This window comes from Arachis stenosperma, chromosome 3 (assembly GCF_014773155.1).
Source record: "Arachis stenosperma cultivar V10309 chromosome 3, arast.V10309.gnm1.PFL2, whole genome shotgun sequence".
In the NCBI taxonomy this organism is placed as follows: domain Eukaryota; kingdom Viridiplantae; phylum Streptophyta; class Magnoliopsida; order Fabales; family Fabaceae; genus Arachis; species Arachis stenosperma.
Genome location: NC_080379.1, coordinates 72075927 through 72083300, shown reverse-complemented (window position 1 = coordinate 72083300; position 7374 = coordinate 72075927). Strand labels below are relative to the sequence as shown.

At 37.6% G+C, this 7374-nt stretch overlaps 1 non-coding gene across 1 annotated transcript; it reads left to right on the top strand.

The window, feature by feature from the left end:
- Positions 1-5518: 5518 nt before the first annotated feature.
- Positions 5519-5626, top strand: LOC130971357 (small nucleolar RNA R71). The gene has a single exon (XR_009082580.1). It is a non-coding gene; the product is annotated as a small nucleolar RNA R71 (small nucleolar RNA).
- Positions 5627-7374: the final 1748 nt, after the last annotated feature.

The following is a 7374-nucleotide window of genomic DNA, read 5'->3' as shown; positions in this document are numbered from 1 at the left end:
CCAGCCTCCAAAACGTGATTAAAGGATCAAAAGATAGATACCCTAATCCAAAGATGAAAATACAATAGTAAAAAGTCCTATTTATACTAGACTAGTTACTAGGGTTACAGAAATAAGTAAATGATGCAAAAATCCACTTTCGGGCCCACTTGGTGTGTGCTTGGGCTGAGCATTAAACCTTTCACGTGTAGAGGTCTTCCTTGGAGTTGAACGCCAGTTTGTAACTTATTTCTGGCATTTAACTCTGCTTTGCAACTTGTTTCTGGCATTTAACGCCAGAATAGGGCAGAAAGCTGGTGTTAAACGCCAGTTTGCGTCGTCTAAACTCGGGCAAAGTATGGACTATTATATAGTGCTGGAAAGCCCTTGATGTATACTTTTCAACGCAATTGAGAGCGCGCCATTTGGACTCCTATAGCTCCAAAAATTCCATTTCAAGTGCAGGGAGATCAGAATCCAATAACATCAGTAGTCCTTTGTCAACCTCTGAATCAGATTTTTGCTCAGGTCCCTCAATTTCAGCCAGAAAATACCTGAAATCATAGAAAAACACACAAACTCATAATAAAGTCCAGAAATGTGAATTTTGCTTAAAAACTAATAAAAATAAACTAAAAAGTAACTAAATCATACTAAAAACAATATAAAAACAATGCCAAAAAGCGTATAAATTATCCGCTCATCACAACACCAAACTTAAATTGTTGCTTGTCCCCAAGCAATTAAAAATCAAATAGGATAAAAAGAAGAGAATATACAATGAATCTCACAATATCAATGAAACTTAATCCTAATTAAATGAGCGGGGCTAGTAGCTTTTTGCTTCTGAACAGTTTTGGCATCTCACTTTATCCTTTGAAAGTCAGAATGATTGTCATCTATAGGAACTCAGAATTTTGGATAGTGTTATTGATTCTCCTAGTTCAGTACGTTGATTCTTGAATACAGCTACTTTATGAGTCTTGGCCGTTGCTCTAAGCACTTTGTTTTCCAGTATTACCACCGGATACATAAATGCCACAGACACATAACTGGGTGAACCTTTTCATATTGTGACTCAGCTTTGCTAAATTCCCCAGTTAGAGGTGTCCAGAGTTCTTAAGCACACTATTTTACTTTGGATCACGACTTTAACCACTCCGTTTCAAGCTTTTCACTTGGACATTCATGCCACAAGCACATGGTTAGGGACAGCTTGATTTAGTGGCTTAGGCCTGGATTTTATTTCCTTGGGCCCTCCTATCCATTAATGCTCAAAGCCTTGGAACCTTTTTACCCTTGCCTTTTGGTTTAAAGGGTTATTGGCTTTTTCTGCTTGCTTTTTCTTTTTCTTTCTCTTTTTTTTGCAATATATTTTTTTCACTGCTTTTTCTTGCTTCAAGAATCAATTTCATGATTTTTCAGATTATCAATAACATTTCTCTTTTTTCATTATTCTTTCAAGAGCCAACAATTTTAACATTCATAAACTTCACTATAAAAAATATGCACTGTTCAAGCATTCATTCAGAAAAACAAAAAGTATTGCCACCACATCAAAATAATTAAACTAATTTCAAGATAAAATTCGAAATCCAAGTACTTCTTGTTCTTTTGTAATTAAGCACATTTTTCATTTAAGAGCGGTGAAGGATTCATGGAATTATTCATAGCTTTAAGACATAGGCACTAGACACTAATGATCATGTAATAAAGACATAAAACATAGCCAAATATAAAGCTCAAAATCAAAAACAGAAAAATAAATAGACAAGGAGATTAAGGAATGAGTCCACCTTAGTGAGGGTGGCGTCTTCCTCTTGAAGAACCAATGGAACGCCTAAGCTCCTCTATGTCTCTTCATTGCCTTTGTTGCTCCTCCCCCATAGCTCTTTGATCTTCTCTAATCTCATGGAGAATGATGGAGTGCTCTTGGTGCTCCACCCTTAGTTGGTCCATGTTGTAACTCAAGCTTTTCAGGGAGGTGTTGAGTTGTTCCCAATAGTTGTGTGGAGAAAATTGCATCCCTTGAGGCATCTCAGGGATTTCTTGATGAGGATCTTCCTCATGCTCTTGTTGAGGTCTATGAATGGACTCTCTTGTTTGCTCCATCCTCTTCTTAGTGATGGGTTTGTCCTCTTCAATGAGGATGTTTCTGTCTATGTCAATCCCAGCTAAATTGCATAGGTGACAAATGAGATGAGAAAAGAAAAGGCTAACCTTGCCAAAGTGGATGACTTGTCAGCCACCTTGTAGAGTTCTAGAGGTATGATCTCATGAACTTCCACTTCCTCCCCAATCATGATACTATGGATCATGATAGCCCGATCCACAGTTACTTCAGATTGGTTGCTAGTAGGAATGATGGAGCATTGGATGAACTCCAACTATCCTTTAGCCACAGGCTTAAGGTCCAGTCTTCTCAATTGAACTGGATTTCCTCTTGAGTCTCTTTTCCATTGAGCTCCTTCCACACATATGTCCATGAGAACTTGGTCCATCCTTTGATCAAAGTTGACCCTTCTAGTATATGGGCGTGCGTTTTCTCGCATTATTGGCAAGTGGAACGCTAACCTTACATTTTCTGGACTGAAATCTATGTATTTCCCCCGAACCATTGTAAGCCAATTCTTTGGATTCGGGTTCATACTTTGACTATGGTTCCTAGTGATCCATGCATTGGCATAGAACTCTTGAACCATTAAGATTCTGACTTGTTGAATAGGGTTGGTAAGAACTTCCCAACCTCTTCTTCGGATCTCATGTCGGATCTCCGGATACTCATTTTTTTTGAGCATGAAAGGGACCTCAGGTATCACCTTCTTCTTGGCCACAACTTCATAGAAGTGGTCTTGATGGACCTTTGAGATGAATCTCTCCATCTCCCATGACTCAGAGGTGGAAGCTTTTGCCTTCCCTTTCCTCTTTCTAGAGGTTTCTCCAGCCTTAGGTGCCATAAATGGTTATGGACAACAAAAAGCAATGCTTTTACCACACCAAACCTAAAAGGTCTGCTCATCCTCGAGCAAAAGAAGGGGGAGAAGAAGAAAATAGAGGAGATAGAGGGAGATATGTGTTTTGGCCAAGAGGGGGGAAATGTGTTTGTGTTTTGTGAATATGAAGGAGTAGTGAGGGGTTTATATATGTGTGAGGGGAGGGTTGGGTTTCGGTCATTAGGGTTGGGTTTGGGAGGGAAAAGTGTTTGAAATTTTAAAGTGAGGTAGGTGGGGTTTTTGGGGAAGAGGTATGGAGGTGATTGGTGAAGAGAATATAGGGAAGAGGATATGATTTGATTGGTGAGTGAGAGAGAGAGAGGGGTAGGGTAGGTGGGGATTCTATGGGGTCCATAGATCCTGAGGGGTCAAGGATGTACCATCCCTGCTCCTATTAGGCATACAAAATGCCCTTGCTGTGCAATCCTGGCATTTAACGCCAGATTACTGCTTGTTTCTGGCGTTAAACGCCAGCTTTTATTCCTTTCCTGGCGTTAAATGCCTGGATGCAACCTGCTTCTGGCATTTAACGCCAATCTGGTGCTTGTTTCTGGCGTTTAACGCCAATTTGGTGCTTATTTCTGGCGTTTAACGCCCAGAATGGTGCCAGACTAGGCGTTTAATGCCCATTCTGCTACCCTTACTGGCGTTTAAATGCCAGTAAGTTCCTCCTCTAAAGTGTGCTGTTTTTAATTTTATTTTTGATTTTTTTTGAATTTTTGCAATTGTTTTTGTGACTCCACATGATCATCAACCTAAAAAAAAGGAAAATACATAGATAAATAAAATTGGGTTGCCTCCCAATAAGCACTTCTTTAATGTCAATAGCTTGACAGTAAGCTCTCATGGAGCCTCACAGATGTTCAGAGCATTGTTGGGACCTCCCAACACCAAACTTAGAGTTTGGTTGTGGGGGTTCAACACCAAACTTAGAGTTTGGTTGTGGCCTCCTAACACCAAACTTAGAGTTTGACTGTAGGGGTTTTGGTTGACTCTGCAGTGAGAGAAGCTTTTCTTGCTTCCTCTCCATGGTTACAGAGGGAGATCCTTGAGTTTTAAACACAAGGTAGTCCTCATTCAGTTGAAGGACCAAATCTCCTCTTTCCACATCAATCACAGCTTTTGTTGTGGCTAGAAAGGGTCTTCCAAGGATGATTGATTCATCCTCATCCTTCCCAGTGTCTAGGATTATGAAATCAGCAGGGATGTAAAGGCCTTTGACCTTTACTAGCACGTCTTCTACCTGTCCATAAGCCTTTTTCATGGATTTGTCTGCCATCTCTAATGAGAAAGTGGCTGCATGTACCTCAAAGATTCTCAGTTTCTCCATCACAGAGAGTGGCATTAAGTTTATGCCTGACCCCAGGTCACACAGAGCCTTCTCAAAGGTCATAGTGCCTATGGTACAGGGAATTAGGAATTTACGAGGATCCTATTTTTGTTGAGGTAAAGTGTGCTGAACCCAGGTATTTAGTTCATTAATGAGCAATGGAGGCTCATCCTCCCAAGTTTCATTACCAAATAGGTTGGCATTTAGCTTCATGATTGCTCCTAAATATTGGGCAACTTGCCCCTCAACAATGTCTTCATCTTCTTCAGAAGATGAATAGTCATCAGAGCTCATGAATGGTAAAAGGAGGTTCAATGGAATCTCTATGGTCCCTAGGTGTGCCTCAGATTCCTTAGTTTCCTCAATTGGGAACTCCTTTTTGTCCAGAGGACATCCCCAAGAGGTCTTCCTCACTGGTATTCACGTCCTCCTCCTCCTCTGTGCATTCGGCCACACCAAGTAAGGTTATGGCCTTGCACTCTCTTTTTGGGTTCTCTTCTGTATTGCTTGGGAGAGTGCTAGGAGGAGTTTTAGTGACTCTTTTACTCAGCTGGCCTACTTGTGCCTCCAAATTCCTAATGGAGGACCTTGTTTCATTCATGAAACTTAGAGTGGCCTTAGATAGATCAGAGAGTATGTTTGGTAAGCTAGAGGGACTCTGCTCAGAATTCTCTGTCCATTGCTGAGAGGATGATGGAAAAGACTTGCTATTGCTAAACCTATTTCTTCCACCATTATTAAAGCCTTATTGGGGCTTTTGTTGATCCTTCCATGAGAAATTTGGATGATTTATCCGTGAGGGATTATAGGTGTTTCCATAGGCTTCACCCATGTAATTCACCTCTGCCATAGCAGGGTTCTTAGGATCATAAGCTTCTTGTTTAGAAGATGCTTCTTTAGTACTGTTGGATGCATTTTGCAATCCATTCAAACTCTGAGAAATCATATTGACTTGCTGAGTCAACATTTTGTTCTGAGCCAATATGGCATTCAGAGCATCAATTTCAATAACTCCCTTCCTTTGAAGCGTCCCATTACTCACAAGATTCCTTTTAGAAGTGTACATGAACTGGTTATTTGCAACCATGTCAATGAGTTCCTGAGCTTCTGCAAGCATTTTCTTTAGGTGAATGGATCCACCTGCAGAATGGTCCAATGACATCTTAGACAGTTCAGATAGAGCATCATAGAATATATCCAGGATGGTCCATTCTGAAAGCATATCAGAAGGACACTTTTTGGTCAGTTGCTTATATCTCTCCTAAGCTTCATAGAGGGATTCACCTTCTTTCTGTCTGAAGGTTTGTACATCCACTCTAAGCTTGCTCAACTTTTGTGGAGGAAAGAACTTGGCTAAGAAAGTCATGCCCAGCTTATCCCAAGAGTTCAGGCTATCTTTAGGTTGAGAGTCCAACCATATTCTGCCTCTGTCTCTTACAGCAAAAGGGAAAAGCATAAGCCTGTAGACCTCGGGATCAACCCCATTGGTCTTAACAGTATCACAGATCTGCAAGAATTCAGTTAAGAACTGAAAAGGATCTTCTGATGGAAGTTCATAAAACTTGCAATTCTGTTGCATTAAAGAAATTAATTGAGGCTTTAACTCAAAATTGTTTGCTCCAATGGCAGGGATTGAGATGCTTCTTCCATGTAAGTTGGAATTTCGTGCAATAAAGTCACCAAGCATCTTCCTTGCATTATTGTTAGGTTTGGCCATGTCTCTTTCTTTTTTGTGATTCTCTGTAAGGTTTTCTCTGGATTGTTGTGCTTCAGCTTGTCTTAGCTTCTTCTTCAGAGTCCTTTCAGGTTCAGGATCTGCTTCAACAAGAATGTCCTTGTCCTTGCTCCTACTCAGATGAAAAAGAAAAGGACAGAAAGGGAAGAGGAATCCTCTATGTCACAGTATAGAGATTCCTTTATGTCAGTAGAAGAAGAAAAGAATAGAAGAAGAAGAAGAGAAAAATTCGAACACAGAGAGAGAAGAGAAGAGGGTTCAAATTACGAGTAGAAGAGAAGTGTTAGTAGATAAATAAATAAATAGAAGGAGATGAGAGGGAGAGAATTTCGAAAATTGTTTTTGAAAAATGGTTAGTGATTTCGAAAATTAAGAGAAGAAATAAAATTAAAATTAAAAATTGAAACAATTAGTTAGTTAAAAGAATTTTTGAAAAAGGATGAGGAGTTTTCAAAAATTTGAGAGATAAAATTAGTTAGGTGGTTTTGAAAAAAAATTAAGAAATAGTAAAACAAACAAAAAGTCAATTAGTTAGTTGAAAAAGATTTGAAAATCAATTTTGAAAAGATAAGAAGTTAGAAAAGATTTTGAAATTGATTTTGAAAAAGCTATGATTTAAAAAAGATATGTTTGAAAAGATATGATTGAAAAGATATGATAAAAAATATGATTGAAATTTATTTTGAAAAAGATTTGAAAAAGAAATTTAAAAAGATTTGATATTTAAAATTAAAATTGATTACTTGACTAACAAGAAACTAAAAGATATGATTCTAAAATTTAAAGTTTGAATCTTTCTTAACAAGAAAGCAACAAACTTGAAATTTTTGAATCAAAACATTAATTGTTAGTAATAATTTCAAAAATTATGAAATAAAGATAAGAAAAAGATTTTGAAAATCAATTTTTAAAAAAAAAATTTCGAAAATATGAAAGAAAAATGAAAAAGATTTGATTTTTGAAAAAGTTTTGAAAATATAAGATTTTTAAAATTGAAATCTTGACTTGACTAACAAGAAACAACTTATTTAAAAATTTTTGACTAAGTCAACCTAAAGATTTCGAAAATTATGAGTAAAATAAGGAAAAGATATTTTTTTTCAATTTTTGAATTTTTAATGATGAGAGAGAAAAATAACTAAATGACTCAAAACATAAAAATTATGAATCAAAACACATGATGCGTGCAAGAACACTTTGAAGATCATGATGAACATCAAGAACTTATTTTTGAAAAATTTTTAAGAAAAGAAAAATATGCAAGATACCAAACTTAGAAATTTTTCTTGCTTAGACACTAAGGATTCAGGAATGCATATGAAAAACAAGCAAAGACA